At 38.5% G+C, this 19,698-nt stretch overlaps 1 protein-coding gene across 2 annotated transcripts in view; it reads left to right on the top strand.

Moving 5' to 3' along the window:
• ANK2 (ankyrin 2) overlaps positions 1 to 19,698 on the top strand; it is a 358,785-nt gene that overhangs the window by 40,664 nt on the left and 298,423 nt on the right. Inside the window, exon 1 of one of the 2 annotated variants that reach the window (XM_067468652.1) lies at positions 540 to 727. The exons of the other annotated variant lie outside the window; for it this stretch is intronic. The gene's annotated coding sequence lies outside the window, so the exon portion shown is untranslated. Of the gene's footprint in view, positions 1 to 539; positions 728 to 19,698 lie in introns of those variants that run through there. 2 annotated transcript variants of the gene reach the window in all.

The following is a 19,698-nucleotide window of genomic DNA, read 5'->3' on the forward strand; positions in this document are numbered from 1 at the left end:
ACTGCCATCAATATCAGCAACATAATCAGGATTTTATTCCCTTCAGTTACTTTATTTATCAACCTTTGACTGTCTGTAAGTGGGCTTGTATAATTTTCAGGCACTCAGATAGAGTAAGCCAAGCCACCCCTTTATGTGCTATTAACTGCAGACATCCAGTTCCTACGCTTTCTCCCAAGTCTGTGATAATGTTTTCATGCTTCAATGTACAATTTGCTGCTTGCTTCTCTTAGGTAGTCATTGGCTAGTTGTTACTGGGTTGTGTTTAGGATAAATTAGACATGGATGCTAAAGAGTTATTTACCATTAAAAGGAGCCATAGACATGATGATGGCACCCACAGATTCCTTTGCCTTAAAGTATATATTCAGGACCAACACACACAATATTATTTGTTCTCCCAAAGTATAAGCTGGAGGGAAGCGGAACAGCCTACTTGCTTTCTCAGCCAGACAAGCTGCTACTTCTCAGCTGCCAAGTGTAAATGCATTTGATCAGAGCCAGATTCACCTATTGCCAGAAGCTGCTGGTGTGTTGTGGAGAAACTGCTATATTCAAGGGAGATCATGCGGAGCTATGTGGCCAGCAGGGACTGGTCAGAAGCAAGCACATGGATTACAGTAAGAGGGCTGTAATAGGAAAGTCTGCTATCTCTCTGACATCAGTTTGCAAGAGAGCCTGGGGGCATTTCTACGGCTTGTGGAGGGAGAACTGACTAGGGCTGGCAGTGAGTAACTATATTTTATTTAAAAATTCTTGGCAATTTGGAGACTCGGTAGATGTATCGCATTCTGAATAATGGCATATCACATCTATGTCTTTTTTTTCTTTGTGCATTTGCAGACTTTGGGAGGTTTATCTGATGTGCCATAGATCCTTCTGGTTATAGCAAATAGCTGATTGTAATTAGATATGTTAACTTTCTCTTGGTTTTCTTGAGCACTAATTTTGCCACTGTTTTGGGGGAAAAAGATCTGTATTTGGGATTTTACTCCCAGTGTATGCTGCAGTACAAGCAGGCAGGAATGAGGGAACAGAAGGGTTTGAGGAATTAATAACTGAGAAAAAGCAATGTGAGCCAGGATATTTATGCCCAGCTGAACATGGAGGAAAATTAATCTGGATGACTATCAATACATTTGGTCTACTTGGATATACATCCTCCTACTTGGATATAAGCCTCACAGAGCTTAATGGAGGTTGACTTCTCAAGTGGATTTGGTAATTCCTCTCCCGGCACAAATTTTGTTGATATTAGCAGTTACCCATTAGAGATGGAAATATAAAAAGCTGCCTTAAATGTATTATGCTTCCCCTTTAATTATAACAATATTAAATTGCAAGTTTATTACTTCTTTCCCTCCTTTTTAGATGGTCACTGATGTAATAGTTTTTATGCTTTTATAGCCCATAGATGTATTAGCTTAGAAATAAATTTAGACCAATAGGTAGTCAGAGGCAGCATGATGCAGTGGTTTGAATGTTTGACTATGACTCTGGAGACCAGGATTTGAATCTCTATTCAGACATGGAAACCCATTGGATGACTTTGGGAAAATCACACTCTCTGCCTCAGAAAAAACAAAAACAAAGGTAAACCCCTTTGAATAAATCTTGCCAAGAGAAACCCATAACGGTTTGGTTTAGAGTTGCCTTAAGTTGAAAATGACTTGGAAGGCACATAGTCACAAGAAATGGAGGTGCGGTTCCGATTATTGTTAAAACCGGTGTTATGCTGGAGACAGAGATGAATCAGAAAGAAAAGACTGACATTTCATAGCCAATGTACAAAAGAGAGTGCTGTTGCTTTGGAGATAAATCTGCTTATATGCCATCCCCCTTTTGTTCAACCAATAAATCCTGTTGCTTCTCTGTAAAAGAATAAACCCACTGAATCAATAAGACTTTTAACATAAGCCTATTTGTTTCACAAATATACAGGCTGAAGGAAGATGTATAACAGTGGTTCTCAACCTTCCGAATGCCGCAACCCCTTAATACAGTTCCTCATGTTGTGGTGACCCCCAACCATAAAATTATTTTCATTGCCACTTCATAACTTTGCTACTGTTATGAATTGTAATGTAAATATCTGATATGATGGATGTATTTCCATTTAATGGACCAAATATGGCACAAATAACTGATATGCCCAAATTTGAATATTGGTTGGGTTGAGGCGGGGTGGGGAAACTGATTTTGTCATTTGGAAGTTGTAGTTTCTGGGATTTATAGCTCACCTACAATCATAGAGCATATTGAACTCCACCAACGATGGGATTGAACCAAACCTGGCACACAGAACTCCCATGACCAACAGAAAATACTGGAAGGATTTGGTGGTCATTGACCTTAAGTTCTGGAGTTGTAGTTCACCTAAATCCAGAGAGCACTGTGGACAAACAATGATGGATCTGGACCAAACTTGGCATGAATACTTAATATGTCCAAATGTGAACACTGGTGGAGGTTGGCAAAAATAGACTTTGACATTTGGGAGTTGTAGTTGCTGGGATTTATAGTTCACCTACAATCAAAAGGCTTTCTGAACCCCAGCAATGATAGAATTGGGTCAAATTTCCCACACAGAACCCCCATGACCATTGGAAAATATTGTGTTTTCTGATGGTCTTTGGTGACCCCTCTTAACACCCCTTCATGATCCCCCCCCCCCCCAGGGGTCCCAAGCTCCTGGTTGAAAAATGCTGATGTAGGCAGACATAGGGTTAGCAGTTGGATTTGCTTTAGATGAAACACCTTCATGGCTTATTACCTTTATAATTAACTGGTTGATTTAATCATAGGTTTTCATGGTTAATAGTTCAATACCGTAGATGCCTTTAATATCTTTTACTGAACTTAACTACTTGTTGCGAAAGATTCTTTTTTCCCATTCTGTTTTGTTATATTAAATTAGACTAGCATGACTTGCCCTTTAAGAATCACATTTGGATTGTAATTTGTTGCAAAAGGAACTATAACTTTCCCAGTACTTTGTCTTCTCAAGGAAACAGAACCTTTGAAGTTTCTCACTTTTAAAGAAAATGTAAAGAGCAACCTGCTATTTTTCTCAGTAGAAGCACTTGCCCCACCCTATTATGCACTGATGGTTTTCAACAGTGCTATGTGACTTTAATCTTATTTGAATGCCTTCTGGCACATTGTAAAGTGTCATAACTAAATTAAATAATTGTGTGAAAACATGTTTTAATTTATCTGTCATATGGGTGACTACTTGACGCTGGGAATGGCTTCCTCTGTAGGTCTCATTGTCATGACAACTATTTTTTCAACCTCATGTTCTCTACATGTGCTGAACTGTACCCTTGAACTTTCTTCTGGGGATTATGGGATATATAGCCCAACAAACCTGGAGGGCACCATCTTGGGAAAAAGTGGTTATTCTGTGGTTTAAATCAAATTGTTAATATTAATTGGAGTGAATCCCTTGAATCTGTGTAAAACTTGTTGGAACACAGAAACCATCCAATGTTATCAACTGTTGAGAATACAGGCAGAATTGTTTTGCTGCCTTACTTTGGGATCCCTGGTATTTGCTCATTGTCTCCCATTGCTTAGCTGCTGTTCCCACCTTCAAGAAAAAAACAGAGCTTTCTTCTGTCTGCAGTTATAATGGCTCTCACTGCTCAAGCCTGAGGGGAACTGTAGAGGCACTATAGACTTCAGCTGGCCTGGATTCCTGGACCAAGCTTTTTTCCACTCCATTTTTAATACACCTCTACTTATGACACCTAATTGTGTTCCAATCTATTAGCTCTCAATCATCATGTCTCCCAATCATCGTGTCTGGAATAAGTCTGACTTTAATTATTAAACTTTCTGAAGAATCATAGAATAATAAAGTTGGAAGAGACCACATGAGCTATCTAGTCCAATCTCCTGCCTTGCAGGAAAAGCACAATCAAAGTACCCCTGACAGATGATCATCCAGCCTCTGTTTAAAAGCTTCCAAGGAATGATCTTCCATCACACTCAGAGGCAGAGAGTTCCTCTTCTGAACAGTTCTTACAGTCAGGAAGTTCTTCCTAATGTTTAGGTGGAATCTCATTTCCTGTAATTTTAACCCATTGCTCCAAGTCCTAGTTTCTAGGGCAGCAGAAAACAAGCTTGCTCCCGCTTCCTTATGACATCCTTTCACATATTTATACACGGCTATCATGTCTCCTCTCAACCTTCTCTTCTGAAGGCTAAACATACCCAGCTCTTTAAGACCCTTCTCACAGAGCATGGTCTCTGTAGCTGTGATCATTTTAGTTGTTTTCCTCTGGACACCTTCCATCTTGTCAATATCTCTTTTAAACTGTGGCACCCAAAATTGGACACAGTATTCCAGGTTTTTTTTTTAGTATTCCAGGTGAATAGAGCAGAATAGAGGGGCACCATGCCTTCCCTTGATCTAGATAAGTGGTTCTCAACCTGTGGGTCCCCAGGTGTTTTGGTCTACAAATTCCAGAAATCTCAGCCAATTTGCCAGATGTTAGGATTTCTGGGAGTTAAAGGCCAAAAAATTTGGGGACCCACAGGTCGAGAAACACTGATCTAGATACTATATCCATTTTGATGAAGCCAAAAATCCCATTTGCTTTTTTAGCTGCTGCATCACACTGTTGGCTCATGTTCAACTTGTCGTCCATGAAGACTCCAAGATCTTTTTCATATGGACTGTTGTTGAGCCTGGCATCAACTATTCAGTATTCCGCTAGGTGCATCTTACATTTGTCCTTGTTGAAATTCATTTGTCAGTTTTGGCCCACCTCTCTAATCTGTTACGGTCATTTTGAATTCTGATCCTGTCCTTCATCTAAGTCAGTGGTGCTCAACCTGTGTGTCCCCAAGTGTTTTGGCCTACAACCCCCAGAAATCCCAGCTAGTTTATCAGCTGTTAGGAATTCTGAGAGTTGAAGGCCAAAACATCTGGGGATCCACAGGTTTAGAACCACTGATCTAAGTCATTAATAAAGATGTTGAACAGTACTTGATCCAGGACCTAACCTTGTGCCACTCCACTAGTCACGTCTTTCCAGAATGAAGTGGAGCCATTGGTGAGCAGCACCCTTTGGGTTTGATTGCTTAACCAATTACAGATCCACTTAACAGCCGTGTGAACAAGTATACAGGCAGTTCCCAAGTTACAAACATTCAATTTAGAAATGACTCAAAGTTAAGAACAGAGGTGAGAGAACAGGAAGTGAGAGAAATCTACTCCTCAGAAGGGAAATTCACTCCTGGAAGAGTTATCATGGGGAAAAGGTGTCTCTGCTGAAGCTTTATCGCCAAGCCTTATTTCCACAAAAGCCAATTTTTTTAAAATCCAATGATCACAATGACAGAAAGTGAGGAGAAATCTTCTGAACAGGGTCAGAGACAGCAAAACAAATACCACAGGGGTGTTAACCCTTTCCTATGCTATTCATAGCTCACACACATGTGCTCACACACGTAACTAGAGTTACACTTTTAAAAGTACATGTTCTGACTTGCATACAAATTCAGCTAAAGAAGAAACCTACATGCCCTGTCCTGTTCGTAATTTGGGGACTGCCCTTATAAGCTATGTGCAATACTATCTTTTAAATGTGTACATTAAATGTCAGTGATATGATAAATTACTGTAAGCAGAGGCGGCCCTAGGTAATTTTCAATGGTAAGCAAAAAGTATTTTGCCCCCCCTCCCCCAACCAATCACTGATATATATTTTCTGTTTGTTGTGGGAGTTCTGTGTGCCATGTTTGGTTCAATTCAGAATGCTGTTTGATTGTAGGTGAACTATACATCCCAGTAACTACAACTCGCATATGTCAAGGTCTATTTTCCCCCAAGAGCGCTTCAAGAGCACCCCTGGGCAAAATCAACTATACTGCAAATGCTTACTTTGTGTAATGGGTTGAGCTGCCCCTGCCTGAAAGCAATGCTAGAGTTTGTGAAATATAGTATAATTATAGTTATTCTAGGCCAAACCCATATGTACCATGCTGAAAGATGCAAAACACATGTACACCTTAGTGTTACTTGTTTTTGTGTGTGAAAGAAAAGCTAATTCAGACTACTATGTAATTTGCTGAAACAATTTTATGCTACCCGTCAGTTTAATGACTTCCCCAATGCAAGAATGCAAGTATATGTGTGTGTAAGTTGCTTATTGTAATTGCACAATAATCATGATTTTCATCTAATTAAACAGCTAGATTTACATCTAATTTAAAGGATTAGAAACAATAAAATCCTCAACACTAAAACACTAAAATTTTCATAAGAAGCATCAATTAAAAACTAGCTCAGATGATTAGCTGAAAGGCATGAGCAAAAAGCTTGAGGTAACGTTGAGCGGGCATTGGATCACAACCTCTGTGGGTCTAGCTAGTTTTTGCCCACTCTCTGGACATCATCTCATTTGGAGCAGAAAGAGAGGGGAAACCCTTTCCATAGCATTTTGTAACTTTCTGTTTTTAAGAAAAAATTACAATTTATTCACTGTAATCACATGAGATGGACTCCATCTGTTCCTAGACAAATCCTCTGATTACTTAACTATCACACAAGGTAGGGTAGTCTCCACCCTTCCCCCCCCCCCCCCCCCCACACACACACATATAGGAAACTTTACCATTGCAAAAGCCCAGGTCTAGAAAAAGGGAACATATAGCTACAGCAAATTAGAGATATATTGAAATTGCTCATTTTCTAAAGTGTTTTTTTTTTTAAAAAAAATACTGTTAAAGTTGCATGCAAGATGATTAATAATGACAAAAGGAGAATCAAGGCACTTTTAAAGTTTGCCCATAAGAACGTCCACACTTTCATGCCATTAAAATGATATAAAATAGAGAAATCCAACAGTTCCCATCCTACCTTAAAATAAGCACCTCTAGCCATTTCTATGCGAATTGGGAACTCTGGAGTCAATTGCTCCCCAACTCAAAAAAACTCAAGTTTCTGCACACTTTAGAAATGAAGTCGCATGGACAATTGGTAGAAGTATTCTCATGTTATTATTATTATTATTATTATTATTATTAATAATATTTTTGTACCTTGCTTCCATCTCCTCGAAGGGACCCAGGGTGGCTTACATATGACACAAAGTGCCCTAAACAACGCATAAAGTACAATACAAAAGTAAAACCAATAACATATAAAACAATGATTTAAAACTCAAAACAACACCAAATAACCTATGGTGACAACCACTGTAAAACATGGTTAGACTCTAAACAGACAAGGGAATGGGATAGTGCAAATTATAGCTAAGGTAGAAGAGCATGGGATGAAAGTGCAGTGCTGTGTCATAATTGGGGCTAAACATTCTCAAAGGCTAATTTAAACATCCAAGTCTTCAAAGTCTTGCTCCAAGTGTTTGTGAAAGAAGTGAGAAACTTTTTTAGTTGCAGACTTTGACCATCACTGCTTTGTACAGAGTGAGCAAAGCTCCAGGTGTGATGGGTCTTTTGTTAGAGCAAAGCATTGTGAGTGCCCCGAGAAGATTATTGGGCTTTTCAGAGGAGGCATTTGAGGCCTATCTAGTTTAAGGGAGGTGTCTGCCAGCTGGTCATATGCTGCAGTATTGCCAGATCAGGAAAGTATATGTCCTCAGTGCCAGCCAATACTCTGCTCTGAACAGACTGTCTGCTTTCTGGCTGTTGGAATTTGTTGCAGACAAAGAGCAGTGAGTGAAGCTTTTTAGAGCAACTGGCACCAGACTTCTCAGTCAAGATAGAGTCTCTTCACTATACCTTGCACTCTACCATCTAGCGCAGGGTCTCTATTAGTTCTAGGATGCAACTGAGTAAAAGTTCTAAAACAAAATAAAACTGGATTTTCATCAGGTCATGAATGCCCTCCACATTCACTGGGGAACTGTCAAAATGTGTAAATTACTCAGCATTTATTTTAGTGCTAATAGAATAAAAGTTTCAGGATTAACCACAGGTCTCACTGTAATCTGGGTGTGGCAGCAGAGTACTGAGACTGTTAAGGAGCCCCCGGTGGCGCAGTGGGTTAAAGCACTGTGCCGACAGGACTGAAGACCGACAGGTCGCAGGTTCGAATCCGGGGAGAGGCGGATGAGCTCCCTCTATTAGCTCCAGCTCCTCATGCGGGGACATGAGAGAAGCCTCCCACAAGGATGATAAAACATCAAAAATCATCCAGGTGTCCCCTGGGCAACGTCTGCGCAGATGGCCAATTCTCTCACAACAGGAGCTGTTGCTCCTGACATGACAAAACACACACACACACACACACACACAACCTGAGACTGTTGCATATATGTTGGTCGTAACCCAATGAGATATTGATGCGGGTTGGGGGTTGGTGGATGAAGGCAGAAAAGAGAGTTTGTACAAACTGTAAATAGTGTGTTAGTATTTATACCATTTGTACTATTACTGCAACTTAAGAAAGAAAAGCCTTCCGGTTGGAACCAACGGCTTTGTGTGTGTGTGATGTTTTTCTTTTTGAGGAAACCACTTCATTGCAATAAAATATTTAGATTACTAATAGGAGTGAAGAGTCCCTACCACTATACAACAGGGAATTTCATGCTGATTTGAACCCCTGACAGGAACCAGATCCTTACAAAAGTGAAAAACTGCAAATACCATAATAAAATCTGATAGATATCTCTAGGGATATCTATTTTTTCCAGAAATCTGTCTTAGCGATAACATTTTAGTCAAAGCCATGGTCATCCAATCTGCAAAAGTCAAATCCACAAACGTGGAGGATGGATTGTATGTATATATATGTATGGCCTAAATACCCTTAAGGCAACAGGTGCTGTCTGACCTTGGAAGTTAAGCAGAGTCAGCCCTGGTTAGTATACTGATGGGAGAGTGCTAATGAATATCAGATGGTGTGGGCTGTTTCAGAGGAACTGGCAGAACCCCCTCTAAGTATTTATTGCCAAAGGAAAACCCTTCATGGTGTGTCATAAATCATCAGGCCACTTGGAAGACACACTCAGATACACACATATAAAGGAAAACTAATTGTAATTTTTAAACATCACTTGTTTTTGATGCGTATTTTATGGAAGTATGTTTAAATATGTGTATTTTACGGAGTGTTTTAAAATGATTATGTGTTTGTTTATGTTGTAGTATTCCTATAGCCCATTTCATGCTGTGAGGAGAGGCAGGCATGAAATAAAATTATTATTATTATTATTATTATTAATATTATTATTAGAATCATAGAGTTGGAAGAGACCTTGTAGACCATCGAGCCCAACCCCCTGCCAAGAAGCATGAGAATTGTATTCAAATCACCCCTGACAGATGGCCAGCCAGCCTCTGTTTAAAAGCCTCAAAAGAAGGAGCTTCCACCACAGTCTGAGGCAGAGAGTTCCACTGCTGAACAGCTCTCATAGTTAGGAAGTTCTTCCTAATGTTCAGGTGGAATCTTCTTTCCTGTAATTTGAAGCCATTGTTCCATGTCTTAGTTTCCAGGGTAGCAGAAAACAAGCTAGCTCCCCGCCTCCCTATGACTTTCATATTTTATACATGGCTATCATGTTTCCTCTCAGTTTTCTCTTCTGCAGACTAAACATGCCCAGCTCTTTAACCCGCTCCTGATAGGACATGTTCTTCAGAGCCTTAATCATTTTAGTCACCCTTCTCTGGACATATTCCAGCTTGTCAACATTTCCCTTCAATTGTGGTGCCCAGAATTGGACACAGTATTCCAGATGTGGTCTGACCAAGGCATAATAGCGGGGTAGCATGACTTCCGTGGATCTATACTGTTTATGTAGGCCGAAATCCCAGTGGCTTTTTAGCAGCCGCATGACATTGTTGGCTCATGTTTAACTTGTTGTCCATGAAGACACCAAGATCTTTTTCATACATACTGCTGTCGAGCCAGGCAGTTCCCCATTCTGGCTCTTTGCATTTCATTTTTTCTGCCTAAGTGGAGTGTCTTGCATTTTTCCCTGTTGAACTTTATTTTGTTAGTTTTGCACATCTCTCTAATTTGTTAAGATCAATTTGAATTCTGCTCCTGTCTTCTGGAGTAGCTGTCACTCCCAATATTAAAATTAAGCATTAACAAGGTACCACGCCTTACAAAAAGAGCAGCATATTCTCCATCCTTGCTTTTGAAGTCTGTTCTAGAACAGGCTGGTCATCTTATCAGCAGAAAGAACAAGTGGGTATCTCACGTAGCATAAATAAAGCAGCAGACTCATGTTAATGCTAATGTGCCCACAGTTTGAGCCAAAAGCTTTTCAGGCTTATTACAGCACACTGGGCATGGAGCCTATCCATCTAAATGTTTCAATCACATTAAAGTTATTGATTTCCCCTTTGGAGTTATCTTCAGACATGGGAGCTTGGTGATACAGTTTCCACTCTCTGGAGTCTAACTTTTGGATGTTGTGAGGTGAATTGTTAAAATGTAAGAGCCAATATGTCAAGCAATGAATTAGATATTTCATTTTCAAAAATGCCTAAAACATATTCTTATATGAAAACACTTTCAGCTGAGTTTTCCCCATTTTCTTTTAAGCTATGTTCCGAAATTGGCATAGTCGGTTACTTCTGGAACATTTGCAAGAGACCCAAAATATTTGGATAGACACGTGGATAAATACAAGTGTTGTTTACAATATGGTTTATGTCACTTTAGGTTAATGTACAGAAATACTTTCCAATAAATAATGTTTCTCCTATTTACATAATAGAAATGTTATCTAAAACAATTGTCAGAGGCTGGGAAGCTGGATTGAAACCTTGAAGACCTGCATCTGTACTACACTTCCCATAAAATGAAGCACATTTTTTGTCCGCAGGCACTCTCCAAGCTTCATAAGGATTCTTTCACCATGTATTGGTGTCTTCCTGAGCCATTTTAAGCTCAGGAGAGATCTTAACAGCAGGAAATGAGTGGGAGTCATTTCCTGTCCACGTCTTTTTTTAAAGTCCTCTCCCCAGAGCCATACTTTGTCCACTCCTTCTTTAAGAGAACCTTGAAAGCCTTATTTTGCTATCCTCACGTGTCCTTTCTTGACTTAAAGCCTGTAGTCCTCCAGGTGTTTTGGACTTCAGCTTCCACAATTCCTAATAGCTGGCAAGCTGGCTGGGATTTCTGAGAGTTGAAGTCCAAAACAACTGGAGGACCAAATGTTGGGAACCACTGACTTAAAGGGTAATCAGTTGTGGACTTCACCTTAGGTATAAAACCAAATCAAACGTTAGGCGCAGGTATGACAGTTGGAGATCTGTGAGTATTGTTATTACCATATCACTCTTGCATAAGTTGACCTCATGTGTAAGTCAAGAGCAACCTGAGAGTTTTGTGGTTTATATTTTGTTAAAAAAATGTGACTTATAGATGAGAATTTTATATTTAGACTTGCATCCCATCTCCAAGATATTGCATTATGTGTGTGTGTGTGTGTGTGTGTGTGTATGTGAATTCAGGTATTCCAAAATTCAAAACCAAATAAAACCCAGAAATCGAAACACTTCTTATCCAATCATTTTGGATAAGAGATAACTGTATAAATTAATTTTAAATTGAATTCTAAGAAGCCAATTATTCACAGCTGTGAATACTTTCCTTTTTATCATTTCTTTGACATGCTGTGCTATGTGTGTGCATGTGTGAAGACATATAAAGTCTAGCAAGCTCATGACTTTGGAAGTTTGGCAATTTTTGGGTTCATTTACACTGTAGCATCAATGTATTCTGATATCATTTTAACTGCTATGATCAACTATGGAATGATGGGAGTTATAGTTTCATGAGGTTTTTAGCCCTCTCTGCTAAACAGCATTGGTGCCACATCAAACTATATCTTCCATTATTCCTTAGCATTGAGCCATGACAATAGAGTGGTATCAAATTTTGTTAATTCCCCAGTGTCAATGTACTCTTTGTCTTCAGCTCTCATTTCCTAATATAAAGACAGAAAGCAGATGTCTTATAATGGCAACTATTGCCTTTTTGTTTGTTTTGTGAACAGGTTAGAGCACAAAGTATTACAAATAAATTAACTGAAAATTTATATAGCCCCTTGAATGCAAACATCAAAGAGTTGCATTGTAAAACAACTATATTGATGTTTGCCTTTTAAAATACAGTCAATAATTCCTAACAAAGTAAGAAGGTCATATTCAATCTTTTGAGTTTTAATTCAGATACTGCCAGTAAAGCACTTAAAAGTTTACTATTTCTGCTGTTTCTAGTCATACACAGCTACTGATCATTGGAATTCTTATGGTATAGTGTAGTCCAGGGGATAATACTCTCCTTCATTTGTATGAATACTAAGGACATTGTTTCGGTTTGACCTGGGTGATGGAATAAGTTAGTTTGCAGAGGGATTGGCCTAATGTCTGGTGTACAATAAATGATCCTCTTTTGTGTTTAATATTCCTTCTTAGGTCACTATATCGCCCATGGAAACTTGTGGGACACATAAGGTGCATTAATGTGATGCCATGTGATGTCACTGATACACAGCCTACTATGTACTATTTATGTTAAGATTTGAAAATATGGGATATCTTTGTTTTCTGTTCCTTTTAAAAATTTTACTTGCAGCACTAATTTAATTTTGTACGTCTTGTGTACATCAAGGATGTTTACTATATATTAATACAGTGGTGTCCATTACTCAAAGACAGTTTCAGCACTGGAAAGTGAAAATATTAGTTTAGAATTGGCATATTTCAGCCATATCTTTATTTATTTATTTACGACATTTATATGCCGCTCTTCTCACCCTGAAGGGGACTCAGAGTGGCTTACAAGTCATATGTACATACAACATGCTACATTATTAGCGTAGTACTATTTTCAACAAAAGGCCACTTGATTTTGAGAAACTAATTGCCTTTTGCTTTCTATCTATGTCTCCTCTTCTTGCCTGTATGTGTATTTCATAATGGCCAAATTTGGGTATTCCAAATTCCACACTCTGTAATTATACCATCTTTGTGTAAAAACCTGCATTGTCTTGATTGGCTGCAGTCTTTTTTAAGGTACTTCTGCGAAGAAGTACCTTCCTCCACACTATAATGAAAAACTTGCCTTTAAGCAGTCATGGCCTCCCACACCCATATTTTTGATATCGTCATCCTTATTATACATCATGTCAGAAACAGCAGAGAAATATAAATGAACTGTCTGAAAAGTGTCAGGAATCATTATAGTGATAAGTTGATGTGTAGGAGGAGACTGAGTATTTGCACTTTCCTTACCAGAAGCATTTAAAACTTTAATTGTGAAACCACTGAGGTAAGCAGCTGTGCTCCAAAATCCCCATTGTTTTAAGATGTGTTAAACATTTATGAGAAATAGTTGCAGATGCATTTTGAATCTGCTTCCAGGGGAGAACTCTTTGATATACTGTAAATATAAGAGATGTTGCTTAAAGGCAAGTAATAGCGGGACTGATCATACAAGTAGGGAAGGCGTCCTTTGGTCATTTAAAATTATGAAATTTAAAAGCCAAAAATTATTTTCTTTAGGTTTGTTTTCTTGTATTGGGTGGGGGGGGGGGGCATTGGAATTGTCATCCAAACGTGCTATCAAGCTGTTATAAAAGTTCATTGCTGAATTCAACATTTGGAACAAAAACATGGATCAGATGTTCCTAATACTCAAATGTCATCTTACTTTGCTTAGTGATCAGTTTGGTGCTTCGCGTTCTTTCCTTCGGGCTTTTTTTGTGTCAGAAGTGACTTGAGAAATTGCAAGTTGTTTCTGGTGTGAGAGAATTGGCTGTCTGCAAGGATGTTGCCCAGGGGATGTCTGAATGATGGATGTTTTACCATCCTGTGGGAGGCTTCCCTCATGTCCCTGCATGAGAAGCTAGAGCTCGACAGACGGGAGCTTACCCTGCTCCCCTGAGTCGAACTGCCAATCCGTCTATCAACCAGTCTTGCCGACACATTGCACCACCGGGAGCTGAATTGAACTGAATCTAAAAACAAACCAGAAGAAACATCTATTAATGTTTCTTTTAATAGACTTGGAAATTATCCTTTTCATATCCTATCCAACATTTCTTTCACATGATGCATGATAAAGCACTTTGATATCCATTCATCTGCCATGGCTGCATCCTGTCAAAACCTGAGATGTGCAGTCTGATGAAGCACCAGAACTCTCTGACAGAGCATTCTAAATACCTATAAAACGGCAAATCCCAGGCTGGATCCAGGTGAGATGCCTCCAAAGTGCTATAACTCTGTAGTGTGGAGGAGACCTTAAAGCAGAGGCGAAGATTTGTAGCACAATGATGTTAATCCAGCAAGCTCATTCTCCCCACTCCACCAAAGCTTATCTCATCTCGATTGAAATCTTTTTTTAGAGCTGATTACATCTGTCATTATTGTCAAATATGATCATGCAATACTTTAAGAAGTACTTTGGTCACCAAGCCATGCAGGAATAAGTGGATCTGTAATGGGGTGATGGCTTGCCTATGTGTGGATAAGTGACACTAACATGACAACAGTTGTCACCGGAATTCTACTCAAGTGGACAATTTTCTAAATGGAATTCTACTTAAGATGACTCAGTCCTATTGTTCATCCTTACTTGTGTAGACCCATCAAATAAAGGGATTTACCTGACTGTCAACTCATTTATGAGTCCCCTCTAATGGGAACAAGCAATAGAATTCAAATTAGAATACTGCTACTAATAAAAGAGGTTAGGGTGGAGAACTGTCATTGAAACCCTTGCACCACCTTCTTCTGTTCTTTATGTTCATTTAAGCCTTTGGAAAAGATTTTAAGAACAAATTATTTCTGTTAAATGTGAATGCAACAATCTTATGTTTTACCAACATTTGTATTTGTATGGATACATCGAGCTTCTATGTTTTAAGATACATTTGCATCACTGTAATTAGTGGATACTAGTGGCCTTTTTAGTTCCAAGGGGACCCATTTTTATTTTCAGTATTACACAAGGGTAGATAGCTACCCATGTAGCAGAAGGGATTTGAAAGAGATATTGGCATATATGTGGTTTTATTTCCTTTCACATTCAAAAGCTTAACATTACAAAATAGATCAAAATGTTTTGTTTGGAAGAGAGAAGAAAAGTCAAGTTGGTAAAGTATTGAGACAAATGTGATTAGGAAAACAGAGAGTATCACCTCAGAACATAAAAATCAGGTGATAGTTCAAAATCGAAATTAAATAAAGGGATATGCTACTTAACAAAACCTCTGACAAAGAAGCTTATTTTATTACATTGTTTTTATACCTCCATAGCCCTTGTTTCTTCCATGTTTTCTCTCCAGCTGTGGTTTTAGAACAGTAGTTCCCAACCTTTTTATATATATACAAGGGACTACTTTGACCAGGGACCACTTAAACTAGGACCACTTGACCAGGGGCCACTCTCCAACATTAGTATCAAAAGGGTTACGAATCGGTTTTTGGTCAACTTTAGATTTGGATAGACCACATCAGCTCTAGTTTCTAATACAGAACATATGCCATCCAGTAGTTGACATCTGCTTGCCCACAGAAAACCATATTTACTATTCTAGAGCTGATGCGGTAGTAGTAATCTTTTGTGGGTGGTCAGCCTCTCCCCTCCTGACATACCTGTTGCCTCAGCACTATAAGAGGGTTTTGTGAGATTAATCACTTTCATTGCTGTGTGGTTTCAAGGCAACGGTGTAGTAATATTGAGGCTGTGGACCATATTTTCGTTCTTGAGGATCACTGGTGGTCCATGGACCACAGTTTGGTACCCACTGGTTAAGAAGATAATACCCACCTTCACTAAGAATACTGGTAAACTGCTGCCTGATATGCAGCCCAGTGTCATCTTTAGCACTTGGAGAAGGTGGAAGCTGGAAGGTTTTACTCTTGAATTTCACATTCTGTAGGTTAATTGCTTCCCCCTCCTCTGTCTATATATATATATATACCCACACACACACACACACACACACACACAATTGCAACCTATTACCAGTAAAAAAAAATCCATACCCCTGACTTGTCTTAAAGATCTACTGTCTCCTTTAATCTTCATTATACAAAGCACAATTTCCTCAGAAATGTTCATTGCTTCTTGCCATGCCCCATGAAGAAACAACACCATATGCTTGAAACAGTTCAGGAACAAATACACAGATCAAGTGATAGTCTAAAATTAATTACTCTTTGAATATGTGGTTGCAGGTAACTCATCTGAAATTGATACATGCTGTTGGCAATGTTCTTGTAAAAAAATTGATACGAAGCTGGAGGCTGGTAAGAATTTAGTTTAGTTTACAACAAATAGGAATCTGAAGGTGTCTGAAATAATAGTGAAGAGTTTTGTGATTTTTTTCATTTCAGAAAAACATCCTGTTGGTTTCAATGCAAATATTTGTGCTTTAACTTGTTTTATTCCGTTCCCTGTTGTGCTGTCATTGTACAAGTTAGATGAAAGAATCTCATGGCTTTCTACATTTGAGAGCGCAGCAGGCATTTGCTTCCTTGTGGTGAATAAAATGCCTACATTCTGGGCTGACTACACTGAATCATTTTAGTTGGATATCTTGATAAACTACTATTTGTCATAAAGGAATGAGATCAAATTCCCTTCATCTTTCTTTCTCCTATACATTTATGAGGTGGAATTTTTTAGTTCACTTTTACTGCATATTATTGGAAGTTTGCATATTTTTTCCAAAGCTGGAAAATTACAGTTATTGCTTGTCTGAAATCAACTAATTTGAAATATTGGTTTATTTTACCTTCTTGATTAATTTAACCATGTCCTAGGTTTCAGACAAAATATTAAATTGCAATTAAAAGGAATACAAACACTTCCAGTGTCCTTGTGGTAACATCAGAGGCAGAGGGAATTTTATTTCAAAGTTAGTGGATCTCAATTGTTCATGAAAATCTATTCCATTCTTCCCCTTGCCTGTGAGGGCTGAAGCTAAGCCATCTTTAAAAAGAACCAAAAAGCCTGGGAGTTATAAAATTTGATAGTCTTCTTTCTGTTAATTAAAAAGAAGTGCAGTACTTTAACCCTCTGTGTCTTCACTCCACTTTCTCATTGCAAATCACTGAACTTGTCAGTATTAGTTATACACAGGATTGCACTGTAGGCCATCAAACATTTGCTGATTGCTGCCCAAATCCAATTGTTCATCTTTAATAGAATAGGCTTGTCAAAACCAATGGCATTTGCATAAGTGTTCAGTTATCAAATTCCCATTGATTCATTGGGTTTATCTGTAATTTTTGGGCTTGTGCCTCTGTAAGCCGCCCCGAGTCTCCCAGAGATGATGGTGGCGGGGTATAAAAATAAAGTTGTTGTTGTTGTTGTTGTTGTTGTTGTTGTTATTGGTTGGCAGAAGCTAGGGTTAACAGCAGGAGCTCATCCCGACCTGTGACTTCGAACTGCCAACCTTTAGGTCAGCAGATTCAACAGTTCAATGGTTTAACCTGTTGTGCCATCGCGGTTTATATTATTGAATCTGGTTTACACTTGTTTTGGTGTTCAACCTGGAACTAAACTTTTTCTAGGCTCTTGATACTAAACTTGGAACTAAACTTTCTCTAGGCTCTTTGCATTCTACAATGCAAAGAGCTTTCTGCATTATATTGTAATTGCTTTATATACTTTATATGTATTTTTACACCTTTGAGAATGACGCATGCGGATGATAATCCAAGAGATTCACCCTTGTTGATGCCAGTCCTTATCATGTTATTAAGGTTTGTGGAATGATCAAGTGGCCCCACATGTTACAGCTGTGCTGTCTAGTATATGGAGTTATGGTGACAGAAGTAAGTTTCATTGGTTATCATACAGCTTTTATAGCTAAAGGAAATTTGTTCAAAGTTGCAAATAGCCTGCCATTATCCATTGTGTGAGGAAAGGGATGAAAAGTCCACCTGCTTTTTTATTGAATATCAGGGTCATTCCAAACATGATACTGCTTTTGTGCAGAGTTGCCCACTCTTGTCTAAAAGCCTCAGAAATTGTTCTAAATGAAAGGAAATGCCTGAAAAACAAAGCTTTCTAAAACTCCTCCACCTCAAGTTACTTACATAATGAAACTCATTTAAAGAAATCACATTGTTCTGAAAAGTGATCACCTTGTAGCCTTGATCAGCTTATGTAACATATCATATGTACAAGGAGAAAATAACCCCTGTATCGCAGGTGGCCTGAGCCTTCAAATTGAATTTTCTGGAACAGCTTTGGGTAATTGCATTTCAGAAGACTCTTAACAGCTGTAGTGTTCTACTTGACCATACTACAGTGAAGGACTATGAGTCAGTCTGGGCAGAAGAATGAACTGAAAGTAATATTAAGTTGTGTCATCTCTGTAATACATATTTTCGGTTACAAATTGGTAAACAGAGCAAAAACGAGAGTGAACAGGTTATTTAGGACGAAAGCAGATAGTCTATCCAGGTGTTGATTGTATTGCGAGAAGACTTCTCTAGAAGCCATTTTTGCTCTGCCCTGTACTTTTGTAGAAAATGCATGCACTTTGTTTTTCCAATCTATTACCTGCATTTTCCCCATTTCTGCCTTAATGGATGCATAATGTGAGTGTGATGTGATATACAAACAGCTTATTATGTGATGCCTAGGCAAAAATTGTATTATTCCACACTTTCTCAAAATCAATTGAGATATGAGAGATCTGAGCATTTGTGGGCAGAACTGAACTTTTCAAGAAGTCTATCTACCACTGTAGCAGTAAATGATCCTAACGGACAAACATTTCAGATGTCATAATTGCTACAATATTTATTTTGTCTTTATCCAACCATTAACTGGTCAGACATCACTGTTGGAAAAGACAGCAGGAAAGTGGGAGTTAATATATTTCACAAGTTATTCACAAGATATTAAAGGAAAAGGTAAAGGTTTCCTCTTGACATTAAGTCTAGTCGTGTCCGACTCTGGGGGATGGTGCTCATCTCTATTTCTAAACCAAAGAGCCAGCATTGTCCATAGACACCTCCAAGGTCATGTGGCCAGCATGACTGGATGCATGGAGTGGTGTTAACTTCCTGCCATAGTGGTACCTATTGATCTACTCACATTTGCATTTTTTCGAACTGCTTGGTTGGCAGAAGCTGGGGCTAACAGCAGGAGCTTATCCCCGGTTCCCGGATTTGAACTGCTGACCTTTTGGTCAGTAAGTTCATCAGCTCAGCTGCACTGGGACTATGATAGTATTAAGTCTTTGCTGAATGCGCAGTAAATTATATATTAATGATAAAAAAATAGTAAGACAAGTTGGAAGGATTTCATAAATTTAGTGAAAACTGGGAGGATTATATGTATTGTCAAATAAAACCTGAGAGTTCATGTAATTCAAAGGCTGGAAGTATTTTTTCCTCATCAGAATGGTGGAAATGGTCTTTGCTCCTGTCTTTTGAGCAGTAAATGGATTATTACTCTATTAAAGCTCAGGTTTAATTTTTCATGGGAAAAAAGTATTAGATACTATAGATGCAGTCTGACATTTCCATTCCTTTCTGTGTAACCACTGATGAGATTATGGGAAATTATACATATTTAAATAGGTTAGCAAAGTAACATTAGATAATTCCGACTTGAGTTTGTAACAGTTTGTAACTTTTTTACTGGTGCAGTCCTACATGCCAGAGTAGTTTAGAACAGTACACTCTATACATGTGTTTGCAAGAATCTTCTGTTCAGTTCAGTAGAAATTGCTTCCT

Source organism: Anolis sagrei, chromosome 5, assembly GCF_037176765.1.
Source record: "Anolis sagrei isolate rAnoSag1 chromosome 5, rAnoSag1.mat, whole genome shotgun sequence".
Taxonomy (NCBI): Eukaryota; Metazoa; Chordata; class Lepidosauria; order Squamata; family Dactyloidae; genus Anolis; species Anolis sagrei.